Source organism: Arachis stenosperma, chromosome 2 (genome assembly GCF_014773155.1).
Source record: "Arachis stenosperma cultivar V10309 chromosome 2, arast.V10309.gnm1.PFL2, whole genome shotgun sequence".
NCBI classification, from domain to species: Eukaryota; Viridiplantae; Streptophyta; class Magnoliopsida; order Fabales; family Fabaceae; genus Arachis; species Arachis stenosperma.
The window spans coordinates 94938957-94964699 of NC_080378.1; the positions used below are offsets into that span (position 1 = coordinate 94938957).

Genomic DNA, 25743 nt, shown 5'->3' on the forward strand with positions numbered 1-25743 from the left:
ATCCTAATTATATTCTAACAATCAAAGTAGTTAAAATGAACTCAGTGAGTACTCTAAATTTATACCCACTTTTATCAAATAATAACTCCACTCCTTGAATTCTTGTTAGCATAATATATATATCCTCAAATTTAGTCTATAAATACGCAGCAGCGCAGTGCTTGAAACTCATATATAATGTATTGAGTAATTAACAAATATATTGGTGTATTTGTTTATGTTTTACGACATAAAATTATTGTCTTATTTAAGTATATAAATTTAATTTTAATACTACAGTCTTTTAATAAATTTATACATTTAAATAATTTTTAAGAGATTGAATTAAAATTTAATTATTTTTAATAATTTGATGTTAAAAAATTAAATAGATATATGAATTATATTGGTACATAAAAATGAAATATTTGAGGATAAGAGATTTTCTATATACCAGAATTTTTGGTATACAAAGAATGATTTAGTGCTAATCCATGTAGTTGTTATTGACAATATCGTAGATGACAATGGTTTAGCCATTTTTATTTTTACATTATTTTTTGTGTATTATTTTTTTATATTACTCTACTTTTGTATGTTAAGTTTTTCTTTATTCAAAAAAAACTTTTGAATTACGTAAATTTTCTCTTATTTTAAAATTTTGGGTTTCAATAGATTGAAGCCTAGTGAAATTCCTTCATACAATCAGAAAAGGAACCAATAACACATGCAAATATTTGTTAATGAAAAAACAACATGCAAGGTTTTAACTAAAAAAAATAAAACTTATCTAGAGTAAAAATAATTGAGTGAATGTATGTTTAAAGGGTGTTTATGTTCATGGCGACGAAGGCAGTGAAGATGTCAGAGAGAGGGAGGGAGTACATGAGGAGGCCCTCGGGGAACTGAAGGGCAACGCACTTGGTGCCGGCGGAAAGAACGAGCCAAACGCATTTGTGGACCTCAAAGTTGTAGTTGTGAAGGAGAACGGAGATGGCAGCGTCGAGGGCTGCATTGTTGAGGAGGGAACCGGGGATTTGGTTCTTCAGAAACCGCTTCGGCGTTGGCTTTGGCTTAGCTTGCTTGATGAGCGGATAATTTATACGCTTTTTGGCATTGTTTTTAGTATGTTTTTAGTAGTTTTAGTCAAGTTCTTAGTATATTTTTATTAGTTTTTAGCTAAAATTCACTTTTCTGGACTTTACTATGAGTTTGTGTATTTTTCTGTGATTTCAGGTATTTTCTGGCTGAAATTGAGGGATCTGAGCAAAAATCTGATTCAGAGACTGAAAAGGACTGTAGATGCTGTTGGATTCTGACCTCCCTGCACTCGAAGTGGATTTTCTGGAGCTACAGAAGCCCAATTGGCGCGCTCTCAACGGCATTGGAAAGTAGACATTCTGGGCTTTCCAGCAATATATAATAGTCCATACTTTGCCCAAGATTTAATGGCCCAAACCGGCGTTCAAAGTCACCTATAGAAATTCCAGCGTTAAACGCCGGAACTGGCACCTAAATGGGAGTTAAACGCCCAAACTGGCATAAAAGCTGGCGTTTAACTCCAAGAGGAGTCCCTACACGAAAATGCTTCATTTGCTCAGCCCAAGCACACACCAAGTGGGCCCGGAAGTGGATTTTTATGTCATTTACTCATCTCTGTACACCCTAGGTTACTAGTTTTTTATATATAGGACCTTTTACTATTGTATTTTCATCTTGGTTCTTCTGGTTTCCTCTCTGGGGCCGAAACCAATGATCACTTTTGTTCTTATATATTTTCAACGGTGGAGTTTCTACACACCATAGATTAAGGTGTGGAGCTCTGCTGTACCTCGAGTATTAATGCAATTACTATTGTTCTTCTATTCAATTCCGCTTGTTCTTTGTCCAAGATATCACTTGTTCTTCAACTTGATGAATGTGATGACCCGTGACACTCATCATCATTCTCACTCATGAACAAGGTGACTGACAACCATTCTTGTTCTACAAGCATATGAGGCTTAGTGAATATCTCTTGGATTCTTTAATCAGAATCTTCGTGGTATAGGCGAGAACTGATGGCGGCATTCAAGAGAATCCGGAAGGTCTAAACCTTGTCTGTGGTATTCTGAGTAGGATTCAATGATTGAATGACTGTGACGTGCTTCAAACTCCTGAGGGCGGGGCGTTAGTGACAGACGCAAAAGAATCACTGGATTCTATTCCGGCCTGATTGAGAACCGACAGATGGATAGCCGTGCCGTGACAGGGTGCGTTGAACATTTCCAATGAGAGGATGGGAGGTAGCCACTGACAACGGTGAAACCCTTGCATAAGCTTGCCATGGAAAGGAGTAAGAAGGATTGGATGAAGACTGTAGGAAAGCAGAGAGACGGAAGGGAAGGCATCTTCATTCGCTTGTCTGAAGCTCTCACCAATGATATACATAAGTATCTCTATCTTTATCTTTATGCTTTATTCGTTTATCATCATACCCATTTGAGTCTGCCTGACTGAGATTTACAAGGTGACCATAGCTTGCTTCATACCAACAATCTCCGTGGGATCGACCCTTACTCGCGTAAGGTATTACTTGGACGACCCAGTGCACTTGCTGGTTAGTTGTGTGAAGTTGTAGTGATCACAATTTCGCGCACCAAGTTTTTGGCGCCGTCGCCGGGGATTGTTTGTGTATGGACAACTGACGGTTCATCTTGTTGCTTAGATTAGGTATTTTTCTTTCAGAGTTCTTAAGAATGAATTCTAGTGTTTCAAGGTGATGTTCTTATCATCACCAAGGCTGATTGATTCTCATCAATTTAGCTCTTGAATGCAATGTCCTGCTGAAGCTTAGCCGGCCATGTCTAATTCCTTTAGACTAAAGCTTTAGACTAACATTGCATGATTCCTGGAATTCTCATTAAGAATTTTGATACCTTTATTTTCCTTTTCACTTAAATTTTCGAAAAATCCAAAAAAATTACAAAATCATAAAATCCAAAAATATTTCTTGTTTGAGTCTAAAGTCTCATCTTAAGTTTAGTGTCAATTGCATGTTTCTGTTCTTATTGCATTCATGCATGTGTCCTCATTGATCTTCAAGTTGTTCTTGATGATTTCTTACTCTGATCTTTGAATTCTTTTGACTTGAGTGTTTATGTGTCTCATATAGTGTCAGTAGTATACAAACTGCTAAGTTTGGTGTCTTGCATGCATTGTTATTTGATTCTTGTTGCATTTTGATTATTAAAAATCCAAAAATATTTTTTTATTTGTGTCTTTTCAAGTCAATAATACAAAGAATTGAAGATTCAGAACATACTGCAGAGGAATCACACAGAAAAAGCTGGGCATTCAAAAATGCCCAGTGAAGAAGACAGACTGGCGTTTAAACGCCAGCCAGGGTACCTGGTTGGGCGTTTAACGCCCAAAAGGGTAGAGTTTTGGGCGTTAAACGCCAGAATGTGCACCATTCTGGGCGTTTAACGCCAGGATGGCACAAGGGGGAAGATTTTGTTTTTCAAATCAATTTTTTTTCAAGTTTTCAAAGTTTTTCTAAATCAAATCTTTTTCAAATCATATATTTTCAATCAAATGTTTTCAAAATCAATTTCTTTCCTTTTTCAAAGATACTTGCTAACAATTAATGATTTGATTGAACATTTCAAGTATGTTGCCTTTTCTGTTGAGAAAGGTTTAATGTTTGAATCATATCTTTTCTTGTTAGGCAAGTCATTAATTTTTAAAATCAAATCTTTTTAAAATTGTTTTCAAATCAAATCTTTTTAAAATTGTTTTCAAATCATATCTTCTCAATCACATCTTTTTAAAAACCAATCATATCTTTTTAACCACATCTTTTTCAAAATAGTTTTCAATCAAATCTTTTTATTTCTAATTTCAAAATCTTTTTCAAAAATCACTTGATTTCTTTTCCACTCTTATTTTCGAAAATCAATTAAGTGTTTTTCAAAATGTTTTCAAAATCTTTTACTTAATTTTCGAAAATTACTTCCCTTCTTCTCACATCCTTCTATTTATGGACTAACACTATTCCTTAATGCAAAATTCGAACTCCATCTTCTTTGATAAGTTCGAATTTTCTACCTCTGTCTTCCATTTTTCTTCCTCTGACACCTTAAGGAATCTCTATACTGTGACATAGAAGATTCCATATTTTCTTGTTCTCTTCTCTTTCATATGAGCAGGAACAAAGACAAAGGCATTCTTGTTGAAGCTGACCCTGAACCTGAAAGGACCTTGAAGCGGAAGCTAAGAGAAGCTAAGGCACAACTCTCTGTTGAGGACCTGACCGAATTCTTCAAAGAAGAAGACATGGCAGCCGAAAACAACAACAATGCCAACAATGCAAGGAAGGTGCTGGGTGACTTTACTGCACCTACTCCCAACTTCTATGGGAGAAGCATCTCTATCCCTGCCATTGGAGCAAACAACTTTGAGCTTAAGCCTCAATTAGTTTCTCTAATGCAACAGAATTGCAAGTTCCATGGACTTCCAATGGAAGATCCTCATCAGTTTTTAGCTGAATTCTTGCAAATCTGTGACACAGTCAAGACTAATGGGGTAGACCCTGAGGTCTACAGACTGATGCTATTCCCTTTTGCTGTAAGAGACAGAGCTAGAATATGGTTGGATTCACAACCTAAAGATAGTCTGGACTCTTGGGAAAAGCTAGTCAATGCCTTCTTGGCAAAGTTCTTTCCACCTCAGAAATGGAGTAAGCTTAGAGTGGAAGTCCAAACCTTCAGACAAAAGGATGGAGAATCCCTCTATGAAGCTTGGGAAAGATACAAACAATTAATCAGAAAATGTCCCTCAGACATGCTTTCTGAATGGAGCATCATAGGTATTTTCTATGATGGTCTCTCTGAACTATCCAAGATGTCTTTGGATAGCTCTGCTGGAGGATCTCTTCATTTGAAGAAGACGCCTACAGAAGCTCAAGAGCTAATTGAAATGGTTACAAATAACCAATTCATGTACACTTCTGAAAGGAATCCTGTGAACAATGGGACTAGTCAGAAGAAAGGAGTTCTTGAGATTGATACTCTGAATGCCATACTGGCTCAGAATAAGATATTGACTCAACAAGTCAATTTGATTTCTCAAAGTCTGTCTGGAATGCAAAATGCACCTGGCAGTACTAAGGATGCTTCATCTGAAGAAGAAGCATATGATCCTGAGAACCCTTCAATGGAAGAGGTGAATTACCTAGGAGAACCCTATGGAAACACCTACAATTCTTCATAGAGAAATCACCCAAATTTCTCATGGAAGAATCAAGAGAGACCTCAACAAGGTTTCAACAACAATAATGGTGGAAGAAACAGGTTTAGCAATGGCAAGCCTTTTCCATCATCTTCTCAGCAACAGACAGAGAGTTCTAAGCAGAGTACCTCTGACTTAGCAACCATGGTCTCTGATCTAATCAAAACCACTCAAAGTTTCATGACTGAAACAAGGTCCTCCATTAGAAATTTGGAAGGACAAGTGGGTCAGCTGAGCAAGAAAATTACTGGACTCCCTCCTAGTACTCTCCCAAGAAATACAGAAGAAAATCCAAAAGGAGAGTGTAAAGCCATAAACATGGCCGAATACGGAGAGGAAAGAGAGGAGGTGGACGCCACTGAGGAAGACCTCAATGGGCGTGCACCAATCTCCTCTGAGTTCCCCAATGAGGAACCATGGGAATCTGAGGCTCAAAATGAGACCATAGAGATTCCATTGGACTTACTTCTGCCTTTCATGAGTTCTGATGAGTATTCTTCCTCTGAAGAGGATGAGTATATCACTGAGGAGCAAGTTGCTAAAAACCTTGGAGCAATCATGAAGCTAAATGACAAGTTATTTGGAAATGAGACTTGGGAGGATGAACCCCTTTGCTCACCAAAGAACTGGATGACTTGTCTAGGCAGAAATTACCTCAAAAGAGGCAGGATCCTGGGAAGTTTTCCATACCTTGTACCATAGGCACCATGACCTTCAAGAAGGCTCTGTGTGACTTAGGGTCAAGTGTAAACCTCATGCCCCTCTCTGTAATGGAGAAGTTAGGGATCTTTGAGGTGCAAGCTGCAAGAATCTCATTGGAGATGGCAGACAACTCAAGAAAACAAGCTCATGGACTTGTAGAGAATGTTTTGGTAAAAGTTGAAAACCATTACATCCCTACTGATTTCATAGTCCTAGAGACTGGGGAGTGCATGGATGAATCCATCATCCTTGGCAGACCCTTCCTAGCCACAGCAAAGGCTGTGATTGATGTTGATAGAGGAGAGTTGATCATTCAAGTGAATGAAGAATCCTTGGTGTTTAAGGCTCAAGGACATCCCTCTGTCATCATGGAGAAGAAGCTTGAAGAGCTTCTCTCAAATCAGAGACAAACAGAGCCCCCACAGTCAAACTCTAAGTTTGGTGTTGGGAGGCCACAACCAAACTCTAAGTTTGGTGTTGAACCCCCACATTCAAACTCTAAGTTTGGTGTTGGGAGGTTCCAACATTGCTCTGAGTATCTGTGAGGCTCCATGAGAGCCCTCTGTCAAGCTACTGACATTAAAGAAGCGCTTGTTGGGAGGCAACCCAATGTTATATTTTATCTACTTCTCTTTGTCATTTTATGTTTTTTTTGTAGGTTGATGATCATAAGAAGACACAAAATCAATTGAAAAAGCAAAAACAGAATGAAAAACAGGAAGAAAAATAGCACACCCTGGAGGAAGAACCCACTGGCGTTTAAACGCCAGTGAGGCTAGCAGTTGGGAGTTTAACGCCCAGTCTGGCACCATTCTGGGCGTTTAACGCCAGAAAGGGGCACCAGACTGGCGTTAAATGCCAGGAAAGGGCAAGAACCTGGCGTTAAACGCCAGAAAGGGGCACCAGCCCGGCGTTTAATGCCAGATTTGGCACAAAACGTGATTTTGATTGCCATTTGGTGCAGGGATGACTTTTCCTTGACACCTCAGGATCTGTGGACCCCACAGGATCCCCACCAACCCCACCACCCTCTCTCTTCTTCACCCATTCACCAATCACCTCAATACCTCTTCCCCAAAAACCCCCACCTATCAAATCCCACTAACATCCTCACTCCTTCATTTTCACACACCCCAAACACTACTTCTTCCCCTAATGGCCGAAACACAAAGCCATTCCCTTCTTCCTCAATTCTTCTTCTTCTACTCTCTTCTTTCTTCTTTTGCTCGAGGACGAGCAAACCTTTTAAGTTTGGTGTGGTAAAAGCATTGCTTTTTGTTTTTCCATAACCATTTATGGCATCCAAAGCCGGTTCAACTGAGAAGGCATGACCTCAAGCCCATCACTAAGAAAAGGATGGAGCAAACAAGAGACCCCTCTCATCAAGAGATCCCTGAGATACCTCAAGGGATGCACTTTCCTCCACAAGACTATTGGGAGCAAATTAACACCTCCCCAGGAGAGTTGAGTTCCAATATGGGACAACTAAGGGTGGAGCATCAAGAACACTCCATCATCAGAGAAGATCAAAGGATCATGAGAGAGGAGCAACAAAGACAAGGAAGAGACATTGAGGAGCTCAAGCACTCCATAAGACCTTCAAGAGGAAGAACAAGCCGCCATCACTAAGGTGGACCCGTTCTTTAATCTCCTTGTTCTTTATTTTTCTGTTTTTCGAAAATTATGCTTTATGTTTATCTATGTTTGTGTCTTATGATCATTAGTGTCTTAGTGTCTATGCCTTAAAGTTATGAATGTCCTATGAAATCCATCACCTTTCTTAAATGAAAACTGTTTTTATTACAAAAGAACAAGAAGTACAGGATTTCAAATTCATCTTTAAAACTAGCTTAATTAGTTTGATGTGGTGACAATACTTTTTGTTTTCTGAATGTATGCTTGAACAGTGCATATGTCTTTTGAATTTGTTGTTCATGAATGTTAAAATTGTTGGCTCTTGAAAGAATGATGAAAAAGGAGACATGTTACTGAGGATCTGAAAAATCATAAAAATGATTCTTGAAGCAAGAAAAAGCAGTGAATACAAAAAAAAAAGAGAAAAAAAGAAGGAGAAAAACGAAAAAAAAAGGAGAAAGAGAAAAAGAAAGAAAAAGAAAAGAAATAAAGTTGTGATCCAAGGCAATAAGAGTGTGCTTAAGAACCCTGGACACCTCTAATTGGGGACTCTAGCAAAGCTGAGTCACAATCTGAAAAGGTTCACCCAATTATGTGTCTGTGGCATGTATGTATCCGGTGGTAATACTGGAAGACAGAGTGCTTTGGGGCACAGCCAAGACTCAATAAGTAGCTGTGTTCAAGAATCATCATACTTAACTAGGAGAATCAATGACACTATCTGGATTCTGAGTTCCTAAAGAAGCCAATCATTCTGAATTTCAAAGGATAAAGTGAGATGCCAAAACTGTTCGGAGGCAAAAAGCTACTAGTCCCGCTCATCTAATTTGGAGCTATGTTTCATTGATAATTTGGAGTCTATAGTATATTCTCTTCTTTTTATCTTATTTGATTTTCAGTTGCTTGAGAACAAGCAACAATTTAAGTTTGGTGTTGTGATGAGCGGATAATTTATACGCTTTTTGGCATTGTTTTTAGTATGTTTTTAGTAGTTTTAGTCAAGTTCTTAGTATATTTTTATTAGTTTTTAGCTAAAATTCACTTTTCTGGACTTTACTATGAGTTTGTGTGTTTTTCTGTGATTTCAGGTATTTTCTGGCTGAAATTGAGGGATCTGAGCAAAAATCTGATTCAGAGACTGAAAAGGACTGCAGATGCTGTTGGATTCTGACCTCCCTGCACTCGAAGTGGATTTTCTGGAGCTACAGAAGCCCAATTGGCGCGCTCTCAACGGCATTGGAAAGTAGACATTCTGGGCTTTCCAGCAATATATGATAGTCCATACTTTGCCCAAGATTTGATGGCCCAAACCGGCGTTCAAAGTCACCTATAGAAATTTCAGCGTTAAACGCCGGAACTGGCACCTAAATGGGAGTTAAACGCCCAAACTGGCATAAAAGCTGGCGTTTAACTCCAAGAGGAGTCCCTACACGAACATGCTTCATTTGCTCAGCCCAAGCACACACCAAGTGGGCCCGGAAGTGGATTTTTATGTCATTTACTCATCTCTGTACACCCTAGGCTACTAGTTTTTTATATATAGGACCTTTTACTATTGTATTTTCATCTTGGTTCTTCTGGTTCCCTCTCTGGGGCCGAAACCAATGATCACTTTTGTTCTTATGTATTTTCAACGGTGGAGTTTCTACACACCATAGATTAAGGTGTGGAGCTCTGCTGTACCTCGAGTATTAATGCAATTACTATTGTTCTTCTATTCAATTCTGCTTGTTCTTTGTCCAAGATATCACTTGTTCTTCAACTTGATGAATGTGATGACCCGTGACACTCATCATCATTCTCACTCATGAACAAGGTGACTGACAACCATTCTTGTTCTACAAGCATATGAGGCTTAGTGAATATCTCTTGGATTCTTTAATCAGAATCTTCGTGGTATAGGCGAGAACTGATGGCGGCATTCAAGAGAATCCGGAAGGTCTAAACCTTGTCTGTGGTATTCTGAGTAGGATTCAATGATTGAATGACTGTGACGTGCTTCAAACTCCTGAGGGCGGGGCGTTAGTGACAGACGCAAAAGAATCACTGGATTCTATTCCGGCCTGATTGAGAACCGACAGATGGATAGCCGTGCCGTGACAGGGTGCGTTGAACATTTCCAATGAGAGGATGGGAGGTAGCCACTGACAACGGTGAAACCCTTGCATAAGCTTGCCATGGAAAGGAGTAAGAAGGATTGGATGAAGACTGTAGGAAAGCAGAGAGACGGAAGGGAAGGCATCTTCATTCGCTTGTCTGAAGCTCTCACCAATGATATACATAAGTATCTCTATCTTTATCTTTATGCTTTATTCGTTTATCATCATACCCATTTGAGTCTGCCTGACTGAGATTTACAAGGTGACCATAGCTTGCTTCATACCAACAATCTCCGTGGGATCGACCCTTACTCGCGTAAGGTATTACTTGGACGACCCAGTGCACTTGCTGGTTAGTTGTGTGAAGTTTTAGTGATCACAATTTCGCGCACCATTGCTCCACCTCCATCGACCAATCAACCTTCTTCCCTCTCTAATATTCTTTAAACCCTTTTTTTCCTTAGCGTTTCTGAAACTCACTCGACCACCTTCTACCTTCCTTACCTAAGGATACTCGCGTACAACCCGCTCAGCGGCGCCAAAAACGATACAGCAGCACCGAAAATGGACATGAAAACAAATTCAGCGTGGGTTGGGGAGAAGCGGAGGGAGGTGGAAGGGAAAGATAGCCGGTGACGTCACCTACGTCGCTTGTTATGTCGACGACTTCTCCGCCGCTGCGCTCTCCACCGACCTCCTCATCCACTACGGCCACAGCTGCCTTGTCCCCATCGATTCTACCACCATCCCCTGTCTCTACGTCTTTGTCGACAGCAAAATCGACGTTTTCTAATTGGTTGATACCATTAAATTGAACATCAAATCTTGCACCCAGAACCTCGTATTAGCTGGTATTATTCAGATTGCATATGCAATTAGGGCTGCGAAGCCGGAATTGGAGAAATCAATGTTAAGGGTTTTGGTATCACAGTCCAAGCCTCTTTCAGCCAGTGAGGTTCTTCACTGCACTGCTCCCAAGGTTTCATTAATGCATTCGTTTAGTGAGAATCCTGAGAATAGCGTTTTGGTATTTGTAGCTGTGGAAGGTTTCATCTTGAGGCGATCATGATAGCAAATCTTGTGATTAAGGCTTTTAGGTATGACCCTTATATTGGGATGTTATTTTTGAAAGAGTATGATCACGTGGGAATGAAGAAATCTAGGAAAGGTGCGATTTTGAGAGCGAGGGAGGAAGCTCGGAATTTGGGTGTTGTTTTGGGAACTTTGGGTAGATAAGGAAACTCTAAGATTCTAGAGAGATTGGAAAATAATATGAAAGAAAAATGGTTCCTTTACACTATTTTCTTGATGTCTGAGATTAGTCGTGCAAGGATCGCATTGTTTGAGGACTTCGTAGATGCTTGGATTCAGATTGCTTGTCTTCGGTTATCGATTGATTGGGGTGATGCATTTGGAAAACCAGTGCTCAATCCCGTTCGAGACAGAGATCGCGTTGGGGGTGATACCTGGTTGGTGGGAGAAGAAGAAAAATGTGTTGGTGGCAAAGGTGCAGGAAGGTTGTGAAGATGGGGGTGTAAGTTGCCAAAAGAGTGATGATTCTTCCTGTGAGTGTAGCTGTGGAGAAGATGAAAATGGAAATGAAAAGAGCGATTTTGGTGGTGAATATCCAATGGACTATTGTCAAGATGGTGGGGAATGGAATTCCTCTTATGTGAAGAAATCCTCTCGTTCTGTAAGGAGAATTTCTGTATCTTCGGTTGCAACTAGTGCCATTTCTCAGCAGTCTTAAACTTTCGATAGGTTATAGGTTTCGATATTTTGCTAGTTGTTGGATATTGGCTTTTGCCTCTAAACAACATTGGATGTTTAGGGAGAAAACATAGTATGATGTGATACAATACAATACATCATCTCATGATGTGCGATTTGTTGTTTTACTAGTGTTAAACGGTGCGATGCACAGTTTTATATTTAAATTTGACACATTGAATCGGAAATAATATTTTATAATATAAATATTCAGATATACTAATTGATCCTAATTATATTCTAACAATCAAAGTAGTTAAAATGAACTCAGTGAGTATTCTAAATTTATACCCACTTTTATCAAATAATAACTCCACTCCTTGAATTCTTGTTAGCATAATATATATATCCTCAAATTTAGTCTATAAATACACCAGCAGCGCAGTGCTTGCAACTCATACATAATGTATTGAGTAATTAATAAATATGTTGGTGTATTTGTTTATGTTTTACGACATAAAATTATTGTCTTATTTAAGTATATAAATTTAATTTTAATACTACAGTCTTTTAATAAATTTATACATTTAAATAATTTTTTAAGAGATTGAATTAAAATTTAATTATTTTTAATATTTTGATGTTATAAAATTAAATAGATATATAAATTATATTGGTACATAAAAATGAAACATTTGAGGATAAGATATTTTCTATATACCAGAATTTTTGGTATACAAAGAATGATTTAGTGCTAATCCATGTAGTTGTTATTGACAATGTCGTAGATCACAATGGATTAGCCATTTTTATTTTTACATTATTTTTTGTGTATTATTTTTTTATATTACTCCACTTTTGTGTGTTGAGTTTTTCTTTATTCAAAAAAACTTTTGAAGTACCTAAATTTTCTCTTATTTTAAAATTTTGGATTTCAATAGATTGAAGCCTAGTGAAATCCCTTCACACAATCAGAAAGGGAACCAATAACACATGCAAATATTTGTTAATGAAAAAACAACATGCAAGGTTTTAACTGAAAAAAATAAAACTTATCTAGAGTAAAAAAAATTGAGTGAATGTATGTTTTAAGGGTGTTTATGTTCATGGCAGCGAAGGCAGTGAAGATGTCGGAGAGAGGGAGGGAGTACAGGAGGAGGCCCTCGGGGAATTGAAAGGCAACGTCCTTGGCATCGACGGAAAGAACGTGCCAAATACATTTGTGGACCTCGAAGTTGTAGTTGTGAAGGAAAACGGAGATGACGGCGTTGAGGGCCGCGTCGTTGAGAAGCGAATCGGGGATTTGGTTCTTCAGAAACTGCTTCGGCATTGGCTTTGGCTTAGGTTGCTCCACCTCCATCGACCAATCAACCTTCTTCCCTCTCAAATCTTATGTAAACCCTTTTTTTCCATAGCCTTTCTAAAACTCACTCGACCACCTTCTACTTTCCTTACCTAAGGGTACTCACGTACAACCCGCTCAGCGGCGCCAAAAACGATACACCAGCACCGAAAGTGGACTTGAAAACGGATTCGGCGTGGGTTGAAGAGAAGCGGAGGGAGGTGGAAGGGAAAGACAGTCGGTGACGTCACCTACGGCGCTTGTTATGTCGACGACTTCTCCGCTGCTGCGCTCTCCACCGACCTCCTCATCCACTACGGCCAAAGCTGCTTTGTGCCCATCGATTCCACCACCATCCCCTGTCTCTACGTCTTTGTTGACATCAAAATCAACGTTTTCCATTTGGTTGATACCGTTAAATTGAACCTCGAATCTTGCGTCCAAAACCTCGTATTAGCTTGTATTATTCAGTTTCCATATGCAATTAGGGCTGCGAAGCCGGAATTGGAGAAATCAATGTTAAGAGTTTTGGTACCGCAGTCCAAGCCTCTTTCGGCCGGTGAGGTTCTTCGCTGCACTGCTCCCAAGGTTTCATTAATGGATTTGTTTAGTGAGAATCCTGAGAATACCATTTTGGTATTTGTAGCTGATGGAAGGTTTCATCTTGAGGCGATCATGATAGCTAATCTTGGGATTAAGGCTTTTAGGAATGACCCTTACATTGGGATGTTGTTTCTGAAAGAGTATGATCACGTGGGAATGAAGAAATCTAGAAAAGGTGTGATTTTGAGAGCGAGAGAGGAAGCTCAGAATTGGGGTGTTGTTTTGGGGACTTTGGGTAGGCAAGAAAACCCTAAGATTCTGGAGAGATTGGAAAAGAATATGAAGGAAAAAGGGCTCCTGGTGCACGAAATTGCAATCACACTTTTGCAACTCCGCACAACTAACCAGCAAGTGCACTGGGTCGTCCAAGTAATACCTTGCGTGAGCAAGGGTCGATCCCACGGAGATTGTCGGCTTGAAGCAATCTATGGTTATCTTGTAAATCTTAGTCAGGAGATCAGAAATTATCAGGATTGATTGTAAAAAGTAAAAGAACATGAAATGGTTACTTGTTTTGCAGTAATGGAGAATAGGTTGGGGTTTTGGAGATGCTCCATCTTCCGAATCTCTGCTTTCCTACTGTCTTCTTCATCAAACACGCAAGTCTCCTTCCATGGCAAGCTCGTGTAGGGTTTCACCGTTGTCAATGGCTACCTCCCATCCTCGCAGTGAAAGCTAATGCACGCACTCTGTCACAGTACTGCCAATCACCGGTTTGGTTCCCTCCCCTACCGGAATAGAATCCCTCTTTTGCGTCTGTCACTAACGCCCAGTAGGTTACAGGTTTGAAGCACGTCACAGTCATTCAATCATTGAATCCTACTCAGAATACCACAGACAAGGTTTAGACCTTCCGGATTCTCTTGAATGCTGTCATCAGGTCCTGCCTATACCACGAAGATTCCGATTAAAGAACCCAAGAGATAACTACTCAATCTAAGATAGAACAGAGGTGGTTGTCAGGCACGTGTTCATAGTTGAGAATGATGATGATTGTCACGGATCATCACATTCATCCGGATTAAGAACAAGTGTTATCTTAGAATCGAAGCAAGCATGATTGAATAAGAAACAGTAGTAATTGCATTAATCCATCAAGACACAGCAGAGCTCCTCACCCCCAACCATGGGGTTTAGAGACTCATGCTGTGGAAAGAAACGTGTAAGAAATGTTATGAGGTCATAAGGTACAGATACAATGTCCAAAGATCCTATATGTAGTAAACTAGTGTCCTAAGGTTTACAGAAGTGAGTAAATGACAGAAAAATCCACTTCCGGGCCCACTTGGTGTGTGCTTGGGCTGAGCATTGAAGCTTTTATGTGTAGAGACGTTTTCTGGAGTTAAACGCCAGCTTTCATGCCAGTTTGGGCGTTTAACTCCAAATTTTATGCCAGTTCCGGCGTTTAACGCTGGAATTTCTATAGGTGACTTTGAGCGCCGGTTTGGGCCATCAAATCTTGGGCAAAGTATGGACTATTATATATTGCTGGAAAGCCCAGGATGTCTACTTTCCAATGCCGTTGAGAGCGCGCCAATTGGGCTTCTGTAGCTCCAGAAAATCTACTTCGAGTGCAGGGAGGTCAGAATCCAACAGCATCTGCAGTCCTTTTCAGTCTCTGGATCAGATTTTTGCTCAGGACCCTCAATTTCAGTCAGAAAATACCTGAAATCACAGAAAAACACACAAACTCATAGTAAAGTCCAGAAAAGTGAATTTTAATTAAAAACTAATAAAAATATACTAAAAACTAACTAAAAGATACCAAAAACATACTAAAAACAATGCCAAAAAGTATACAAATTATCCGCTCATCACAACACCAAACTTAAATTGTTGCTTGTCCCCAAGCAACTGAAAATCAAAATAGGATAAAAAGAAGAGAATATACTATAGACTCCAAAATATCAAAGAAACACAGCTCCAATTAGATGAGCGGGACTAGTAGCTTTTTGCCTCCGAACAGTTTTGGCATCTCACTCTATCCTTTGAAGTTCAGAATGATTGGCATCTATAAGAACTCAGAACTCAGATATTGTTATTGATTCTCCTAGTTAAGTGTATTGATTCTTGAACATAGCCAGTGTATGAGTCTTGGCTGTGGCCCAAAGCACTCTGTCTTCTAGTATTACCACCGGATACATACATGCCACAGACACATAATTGGGTGAACCTTTTTAGATTATGACTCAGCTTTGCTAAAGTCCCCAATTAGAGGTGTCCAGGGTTCTTAAGCACACTCTTTTGCCTTGGATCACAACTTTACTCCTTTCTTTTTCTCTTTTTTTTTTTTCGAAATTTTTTTTTTCACTGCTTTTTTTTTCACTGCTTTTTCTTGCTTCAAGAATCAATTTGATGATTTTTCAGATCCTCAATAACAGTTCTCTTTCTCCTCATTCTTTCAAGAGCCAACAATTTTAACATTCTTAAAACAACAAATTCAAAAGACATATGCACTGTTCAAGCATTCATTCAGAAAACAAAAAGTATTGTCACCACATCAAACCAATTCAACTAGTTTCAGAGATAAATTTCGAAACCCTGTACTTCTTGTTCTTTTGTGATTAAAGCATTTTTCTTTTAAGAGAGGTGATGGATTCATAGGACATTCATAGCTTTAAGGCATAAACTTTATTAATTTTATTAATTAAGAACAAGACTCAAATATAGATATAAGATGAGACTAGAAATAGAAAAACAAGAACAAAAACGAAAAAAATAGGCTCCTAATGATAGAGGTGTTCACAGAGTTAGGACTCAACAACCTTGATTTTGAGAAGTGGATGCTCCCTCAGCTTGAGAGGAGAGCTTTTGGCGTTTCATCTCTTGAATTTCACGCCCCTGCTTCTCTTGTACCTTCAGCAATTTGCAAAGCATGCAGTTCTGATTCTGCTGTTTTTCCTTCAGTTGCTCCATAGTCTCTTGCAACTTGTTAATAGATGCTTCTAGGTTGGACCAGTAGTCAATTCTTGGAAATTCAGGGAGGAATTTCTGCGCCCTCCTCTTGATGGAGTTGTCTTGCACTTGTCCTTCCATTGACTTCTTGGTAATTGGGTGTTCAATGGGTATGAACTCATCTACTCCCATCTTCACCCCAGCCTCTTTACAGAGCAAGAAAATCAAGCTTGGATAAGCCAATTTGGCTTCAGTGGAATTCTTATTTGCAATTGTGTAGATCTCACAAGCAATCACATGATGCACCTCCACTTCTTTTCCAAGCATAATGCACTGAATCATCACTGCTCTCTTGATGGTGACCTCAGAACGGTTGCTAGTGGGCAATATGGAACGCCCAATAAAGTCTAGCCAACCTCTTGCAATTGGTTTGAGGTCTCCCCTCTTGAGTTGGTTTGGGACACCCTTAGAATTGGTTATCCACTTAGTTCCAGGGAGGCATATGTCCTCTAGAACTTGATCCAACCCCTTATCTACTCTCACCATCCTCCTATTAAAGGAATCAGGATCATCTTGCAGTTGAGGCAACTTGAAGATTTCTCTTATTTTGTCCAGATGGAAGTATATAACTTTCCCTCTGACCATGGTTCTATAGGTATGGTAAGCGGTTCCAGTCATTCTCTGCTTATCTGTTAGCCACAGATTTGAGTAGAATTCCTGAACCATGTTCCTTCCAACCTTTGTCTCAGGATTGGTTAGAACTTCCCATCCTCTGTTTCGAATTTGCTCTTGGATCCCCGGATATTCATCTTCTTTCAGATCAAATTTAACTTCCGGGATCACTGACCTCAGACCCATTATTTTATGATAATGGTCTTCATGTTCTTTGGTTAAGAACTTCTCTTCATTCCAAAGATTCTTTGGATTATTCTCTTTCTTGCCTCTTAAATTGGTTTGTTTTCCCTTAGGAGCCATGATATTGATGAATCTTGGCTTAGTGATCACGGAAAAGCACACCAAACTTAGAGGTTTGCTTGTCCTCAAGCAAAAGAGAAGAGAGAAGAGAGGGGGAGGAAGAGAAAATTCGAATGGTGTGGTTGGAAGAGGGGAACAAACGTGTATTTATAAGGTGGGGAGGGGAGTTTTCAAAAAAAAAAAGAAGAATTTGAAAGGAGATTTGAGAAGATATGAGAAGAAATTGAGAAAAGGGTGAAATTTTGAACAATGTTTGTAATTGATTTGAAACAAATTTGAAAAAAAAGTTTTGATTTTTGAAGATTTGAAAGTGAATGATGAATGATTGAAGTGTGATTTTGTAGAAAAGTATGGGTGAGAAAAGGAAAGTTTGAAAAAAATCTGATTTGAAAACAAAATTGTGGTCCCCCCACCAAGCTGGCGTTAAACGCCCAGAATGGCACTCATTCTGGCGTTTAACGCCCATCTGTTGCCCCACATGGGCGTTTAACGCCCAGCCAGGTACCCTGGCTGGCGTTAAACGCCAGAAATTCTTCCTCACTGGGCGTTTTTCTAAAACGCCCAGGATGCTGCACACCTGGCGTTAAACGCCCAGAATGGTGCCCATTCTGGCGTTTAATGCCCAAAATGGTACCATTACTGGCGTTAAACGCCCAGAATGGTGCCCATTCTGGCGTTTAACGCCCAAAATGCCCCTTACTGGCATTTTTTCGCCAGTAAGCTCATTTTCTCTGCTTTTTGAGCTGAATCCTTCTGTAACTCTATGAATTCCTTCATTTTTGATACTTGCCTTTGTAAGAACAATTCATACAACTTTCCAATGACTGGGTTGCCTCCCAGCAAGCGCTTCTTTACTGTCTTTAGCTGGACTTTCATTGAGAATCACTCAAGTCTCAGTTTTGAGCATTCCTGCTCAAAATTTCCTTCAAGATAGTGCTTGATTCTCTGTCCATTAACAATGAACTTCTTGTCAGAATCAATATCCTGAAGCTCAACATATCCATATGGTGATACTCCTGTAATCACATACGGACCCCTCCACCGGGACTTGAGTTTTCCTGGAAACAGTTTGAGCCTGGAGTTGAAGAGCAGAACTTTTTGTCCTGGCTCAAAGACTCTGGTTGACAATCTCTTGTCATGCCACTTCTTTGCCTTTTCCTTATAAATTTTTGCATTTTCAAAGGCATTGAGTCTGAACTCCTCTAGCTCATTTAGCTGGAGCAGTCTTTTCTCACCAGCTAACTGTGCATCCATGTTTAGGAATCTGGTTGCCCAGTAGGCTTTATGTTCCAGTTCCACAGGCAAATGACAGGCTTTTCCATACACCAGTTGGTATGGAGAGGTGCCTATAGGAGTCTTGAATGCTGTTCTGTATGCTCACAGAGCATCATCCAAGCTCTTTGCCCAATCCTTTCTTCGGGCCATTACAGTCCGTTCTAGGATTCTTTTTAGTTCTCTGTTAGAGACTTCAGCTTGCCCATTTGTCTGTGGATGATACGGAATTGCCACTTTATGGCTGATTCCATATCTAACCATAGCAGAGTATAGCTGTTTATTGCAGAAATGAGTGCCCCCATCACTGATTAGCACTCTGGGGACGCCAAACCTGCTGAAAATGTTTTTCTGGAGAAATTTCAGCACGGTTTTGGTATCATTAGTGGGTGTAGCAATTGCTTCTACCCACTTAGATACATAGTCCACTGCCACCAGAATGTAAGTGTTTGAGTATGATGGTGGGAATGGTCCCATGAAATCAATTCCCCATACATCAAACAATTCTATCTCTAATATTCCTTGTTGAGGCATGGCATATCCGTGAGGCAAGTTACCAGCTCTTTGGCAACTGTCACAGTTACGCACAAACTCTCGGGAATCTTTATAGAGAGTAGGCCAGTAGAAGCCGCACTGGAGTACTTTAGTGGCTGTTCGCTCACTTCCAAAATGTCCTCCATACTGTGATCCATGGCAGTGCCATAGGATCCTTCGTGCTTCTTCTCTGGGTATACACCTGCGAATCACTCCGTCAGCACATTTCTTAAAGAGATATGGTTCATCCCAAAGGTAGTACTTGGCATCTGAAATTAATTTTTTTCTTTGCACACTGCTGTACTCCTTGGGTATGAACCTTACAGCTTTATAATTTGCAATGTTTGCAAACCATGGAGCTTCCTGGATGGTAAAGAGTTGCTCATCTGGGAAAGTCTCAGAGATCTCAGTAGAAGGGAGGGACGCCCCAGCTACTGGTTCTATTCTGGACAGATGATCAGCTACTTGATTCTCTGTCCCTTTTCTGTCTCTTATTTCTATATCAAACTCTTGCAGAAGCAACACCCATCTTATAAGCCTGGGTTTTGAATCCTGCTTTGTGAGTAAGTATTTAAGAGCAGCATGGTCAGTGTACACAATCACCTTTGATCCCACTAAGTAGGATCTAAACTTGTCAATGGCATAGACCACTGCAAGTAATTCTTTTTCTGTGGTTGTGTAATTCTTCTGTGCATCATTTAGAACACGGCTAGCATAATAAATGACATGCAGAAGTTTGTTATGCCTCTGTCCCAACACTGCACCAATGGCATGATCACTGGCATCACACATTAATTCAAATGGTAATGTCCAATCTGGTGCAGAGATGACTGGTGCTGTGACCAGTTTAGCTTTCAGGGTCTCAAATGCCTGCAAACACTGTGTGTCAAACACAAATGGTGTGTCAGCAGCTAACAGGTTACTCAGAGGTTTAGCAATTTTCGAAAAATCCTTAATAAACCTTCTGTAGAATCCTGCATGCCCCAGAAAGCTTCTGATTGCCTTAACATTGGCAGGTGGTGGTAATTTTTCAATTACCTCTACCTTTGCCTTATCCACCTCTATTCCCCTGCTTGAAATTTTGTGCCCAAGGACAATTCCTTCAGTCACCATAAAGTGACATTTCTCCCAGTTTAAAACCAGGTTAGTCTCTTGACATCTTTTCAAGACAAGTGATAGGTGGTTAAGACAGGAGCTGAATGAGTCTCCATATACTGAAAAGTCATCCATGAAGACTTCCAGAAATTTCTCTACCATATCTGAGAAGATAGAGAGCATGCATCTTTGAAAGGTTGCAGGTGCATTGCACAGACCAAAAGGCATTCTCCTATAGGCAAACACGCCAGAAGGGCATGTGAATGCTGTTTTCTCTTGGTCTTGAGGATCTACTGCAATTTGGTTGTAGCCTGAGTAGCCATCCAAAAAGCAGTAGTAATCATGACCAGCTAGTCTTTCTAGCATTTGGTCTATGAATGGTAAAGGAAAATGATCCTTTCTGGTGGCTGTATTGAGTCTTCTGTGGTCAATACACATGCGCCACCCTGTGACTGTCCTTGTAGGAACCAGTTCATTTTTTTCATTATGAACCACTGTCATGCCTCCCTTTTTGGGAACAACTTGGACAGGGCTCACCCAGGGGCTATCAGAAATAGGATAAATAATCCCAGCCTCCAGTAATTTAGTGACCTCTTTCTGCACCACCTCCTTCATGGCAGGATTTAGCCTCCTCTGTGGTTGAACCACTGGTTTGGCATTATCCTCCAACAGGATCTTGTGCATGCATCTAGCTGGGCTAATGCCCTTGAGATCACTTATGGACCACCCAAGAGCTGTCTTGTGCGTCCTCAGCACTTTAATCAGTGCTTCCTCTTCCTGTGAATTTAAGGCAGAGCTTATAATCACTGGAAAAGTGTCACCCTCTCCCAGAAATGCATATTTCAGGGATGATGGTAGTGGTTTGAGTTCAGGCTTAGGAGGCTTATCCTCCTCCTGAGGAATTTTCGAAAATTCCTTTGCCTCCTCTGGCTCTTCCTGATCAGTTTGAGCATCTTTGAAGATGTCCTCAAGCTCTGATTCTAGGCTTTTAGCCATATTGATCTCTTCTACCAGAGAGTCAATAATGTCAGCGTCCATGCAGTCCTCTGGTGTGTCTGGATGCTGCATAGCTTTTACAGCATTCAACTTGAACTCATCCTCATTGACTCTCAGGGTTACTTCCCCCTTTTGTACATCAATGAGAGTTCGTCCAGTTGCTAGGAAAGGTCTTCCTAGAATGAGAGTTGCACTTTTGTGCTCCTCCATTTCCAGCACCACAAAGTCAGTTGGAAAGGCAAATGGCCCAACCTTGACAATCATGTCCTCTATTATGCCTGATGGGTGTTTAATGGAGCCATCAGCAAGTTGGAGGCATATCCTGGTTGGTTTGACTTCTCCAATCAACCCAAGCTTTCTGATAGTGGATGCAGGTATTAGATTGATGCTTGCTCCAAGATCACATAAAGCTATCTTGGTGCAAGTGCCTTCTAATGTGCATGGTATCAGAAAGCTTCCAGGATCTTGAAGCTTTTCTGGTAAGCTTTTTAGAATGACTGCACTGCATTCTTCAGTGAGAAACACTTTTTCAGTTTCTCTCCAATCCTTCTTATGACTTAAGATTTCCTTCATGAACTTAGCATAAGAAGGTATTTGCTCAAGTGCCTCTGCAAAAGGAATCTTTATTTCAAGAGTCCTTAAATAATCTGCAAAGCGGGCAAATTGCTTATCATGTTCCGCCTTGCGGAGTTTCTGAGGATAAGGCATCTTGGCTTGATATTCTTCAACCTTAGATGCTGCAGGTTTATTCCTTACAGAAGTGGTTGAAGAAGCCTTGTTAGAGGGATTACTGTCAGCACTCTCAGGTGTCTGATCCTCCCTTGGCGTTTGGACGCCAGAATTGGGTGGAAAATGGGCGTTTAACGCCAACTTTTCCCCCTTTTCTAGCGTTTGAACGCCAGAACTGGGCGAGGAATGGGCGTTTAACGCCAGTTTTCCTTCCCTTTCTGGCGTTTGAACGCCAATATTCCTCTCTGGGCTCTTACTGTCCTCAGAGGGATTTTGAACAGTGATTTGGTTGTCCTCTGTCAATTGTTCCTTGTTTGGCTTTTTGCTCTTTTGAGCAGTGTTATTCAAGGTCTTCCCACTCCTCAATTGAACTGCTTGACACTCCTCTGTTATCTGTTTAGATATTTGCTGTTTTGCTTGATTCAACTGTAGTTCTATGCTTTTATTAGCAACTTTAGTTTCATGGAGCATCTCTTTAAATTCTGCTAGCTGTTCAGTTATCAGGAGTAGTTGTTGATTAAGATCCATTATCTGTTCTTGAGGATTAGGGTCAGTGACTACTGTCATGACCTCCTCTTCTGGAGAGAACTCATTGCTAGAGTACAGATATTGGTTTCTAGCAACAGTGTCTATAAGCTCTTGAGCTTCTTCAATTGTCTTCCTCATGTGTATAGATCCACCAGCTGAGTGGTCTAAAGACATCTGAGCTTTTTCTGTAAGCCCATAGTAGAAAATGTCTAACTGTACCCACTCTGAAAACATTTCAGAGGGACATTTTCTTAGCATACCTCTATACCTCTCCCAGGCATTATAAAGGGATTCATTATCCTCTTGTTTAAAGCCTTGGATGTCCAGCCTTAGCTGTGTCATCCTTTTTGGAGGGTAAAAATGATTCAGGAATTTGTCTGATAACTGTTTCCATGTCTTTATGCTTGCTGTAGGTTGGTTATTTAACCACCTTTTAGCTTGATCTTTTACAGCAAATGGAAACAGTAATAGTCTGTAGACATCCTGATCTACCTCTTTATCATGTACTGTGTCAGCAATTTGTAAGAACTGTGCCAGAAACTCAGTAGGTTCTTCCTGTGGAAGACCGGAATACTGGCAATTTTGCTGCACTATGATAATGAGTTGAGGATTTAGCTCAAAGCTGCTTACTTTGATGGGAGGTATACAGATGCTACTCCCATATGCAGCTGTAATGGGGTTAGCATATGACCTCAGAGTCCTTTTGGACTGATTAATTCCACTTAAGTCCATGATGGACAAAAGGGAAATGATAATAATTGCAAAGAGATAAATTTTGTTTATTTTTTTTTTGAAATAACCGAAAAAATAAAATAAAAAGAAATTTAAAAAAAAATCGAAAATCAAAAGGGAAAATGAGATCAAAGCAATTTGAGAACTGAATCAATTAGTAAAAAAAAGATTTTGAAAACAGCAATTAAAAAGATATGATTGAAAAATTTTTATGAAAAGATTTGATTTTTAAAAAGAGGAAAGAGAAAAACACAAAAAGAAACCAAACTTAAAATTTTAGAAAATCAAACACACAGTTTTCGAAAATTTTTAAGGGAAACACAAAGAAGACACCAAACTTAGAATTTTTATAAATCAAAAAGGGACTAAGAACATGCAAAATTCGAAAATTAAAAGAAAAACAAAAGCATGCAATTGACACCAAACTTAGAATATAAAACTAGACTCAACTAAAAGACTCTAAACCAACAAAAAGAAAACAGTCCTAATCTAAGCAACAAGATAAGCCGTCAGTTATCCAAACTCGAACAATCCCCGGCAACGGCGCCAAAAACTTGGTGCACGAAATTGCAATCACACTTTTGCAACTCCGCACAACTAACCAGCAAGTGCACTGGGTCGTCCAAGTAATACCTTGCGTGAGCAAGGGTCGATCCCACGGAGATTGTCGGCTTGAAGCAATCTATGGTTATCTTGTAAATCTTAGTCAAGAGATCAGAAATTATCAGGATTGATTGTAAAAAGTAAAAGAACATGAAATGGTTACTTGTTTTGCAGTAATGGAGAATAGGTTGGGGTTTTGGAGATGCTCCATCTTCCGAATCTCTGCTTTCCTACTGTCTTCTTCATCAAACACGCAAGTCTCCTTCCATGGCAAGCTCGTGTAGGGTTTCACCGTTGTCAATGGCTACCTCCCATCCTCGCAGTGAAAGCTAATGCACGCACTCTGTCACAGTACTGCCAATCACCGGTTTGGTTCCCTCCCCTACCGGAATAGAATCCCTCTTTTGCGTCTGTCACTAACGCCCAGTAGGTTACAGGTTTGAAGCACGTCACAGTCATTCAATCATTGAATCCTACTCAGAATACCACAGACAAGGTTTAGACCTTCCGGATTCTCTTGAATGCTGTCATCAGGTCCTGCCTATACCACGAAGATTCCGATTAAAGAACCCAAGAGATAACTACTCAATCTAAGATAGAACAGAGGTGGTTGTCAGGCACGTGTTCATAGTTGAGAATGATGATGATTGTCACGGATCATCACATTCATCCGGATTAAGAACAAGTGTTATCTTAGAATCGAAGCAAGCATGATTGAATAAGAAACAGTAGTAATTGCATTAATCCATCAAGACACAGCAGAGCTCCTCACCCCCAACCATGGGGTTTAGAGACTCATGCTGTGGAAAGAAACGTGTAAGAAATGTTATGAGGTCATAAGGTACAGATACAATGTCCAAAGATCCTATATGTAGTAAACTAGTGTCCTAAGGTTTACAGAAATGAGTAAATGACAGAAAAATCCACTTTCGGGCCCACTTGGTGTGTGCTTGGGCTGAGCATTGAAGCTTTTATGTGTAGAGACGTTTTCTGGAGTTAAACGCCAGCTTTCATGCCAGTTTGGGCGTTTAACTCCAAATTTTATGCCAGTTCCGGCGTTTAACGCTGGAATTTCTGTAGGTGACTTTGAGCGCCGGTTTGGGCCATCAAATCTTGGGCAAAGTATGGACTATTATATATTGCTGGAAAGCCCAGGATGTCTACTTTCCAATGCCGTTGAGAGCGCGCCAATTGGGCTTCTGTAGCTCCAGAAAATCCACTTCGAGTGCAGGGAGGTCAGAATCCAACAGCATCTGCAGTCCTTTTCAGTCTCTGGATCAGATTTTTGCTCAGGACCCTCAATTTCAGTCAGAAAATACCTGAAATCACAGAAAAACACACAAACTCATAGTAAAGTCCAGAAAAGTGAATTTTAATTAAAAACTAATAAAAATATACTAAAAACTAACTAAAAGATACCAAAAACATACTAAAAACAATGCCAAAAAGCATACAAATTATCCGCTCATCAGCTCCTTTACACTATTTTCTTGATGTCTAAGATTAGCCCTGCAAGGATTGCATTGTTTGAGGACTCCATGGATGCTTGGATTCAGATTGCTTGTCCTCGATTATCGATTGATTGGGGTGATGCTTTTAGGAAAACAGTGCTCAATCCCATTTGAGGCAGAGATCGCGTTGGGGGTGATACCTGGCTTGTGGAAGAAGAAGAAAAATGTGTTGGTGGCAAAGGTACAGGAAAGTTGTGAAGATGGTGGTGTAAGTTGCCAAAAGAGTGCTGATTCTTCCAGTGAGTGTAGCTGTGGAGAAGATAAAAATGGAAATGAAAAGAGCGATTTTGGTGGTGAATATCCAATGGACTATTCTCAAGACGGTGGGGAGTGGAATTCCTCTTATGTGAATAAGTCCTCTCGTCTTGTAAGGATAATTTCTGTATCTTCGGTTGCAACTAGTGCCATTTCTCAACAGTCTTAAACTTTCTATAGGTTATAGATTTCGATATTTGTTAGTTGTTGGATATTGGCTTTTGCCTCTAAACAACATTGGATGTTTATAGAGAAAATATAGTATGATGTGATACAA

The 25743-nt window shown here is 40.0% G+C and overlaps 1 non-coding gene and 2 pseudogenes across 1 annotated transcript; 2 read left to right on the forward strand and 1 right to left on the reverse strand.

Moving 5' to 3' along the window:
* The first annotated feature begins 706 nt into the window (after positions 1 to 706).
* On the forward strand, positions 707 to 11436 carry LOC130963196 (uncharacterized; annotated as a pseudogene).
* On the reverse strand, positions 4702 to 4809 carry LOC130964333 (small nucleolar RNA R71). Its single transcript, XR_009080431.1, has one exon. It is a non-coding gene; the product is annotated as a small nucleolar RNA R71 (small nucleolar RNA).
* Positions 11437 to 12405: 969 nt separating the features above from the next.
* LOC130963197 (uncharacterized) lies at positions 12406 to 25635 on the forward strand (annotated as a pseudogene).
* The last annotated feature ends 108 nt before the right edge of the window (positions 25636 to 25743 follow it).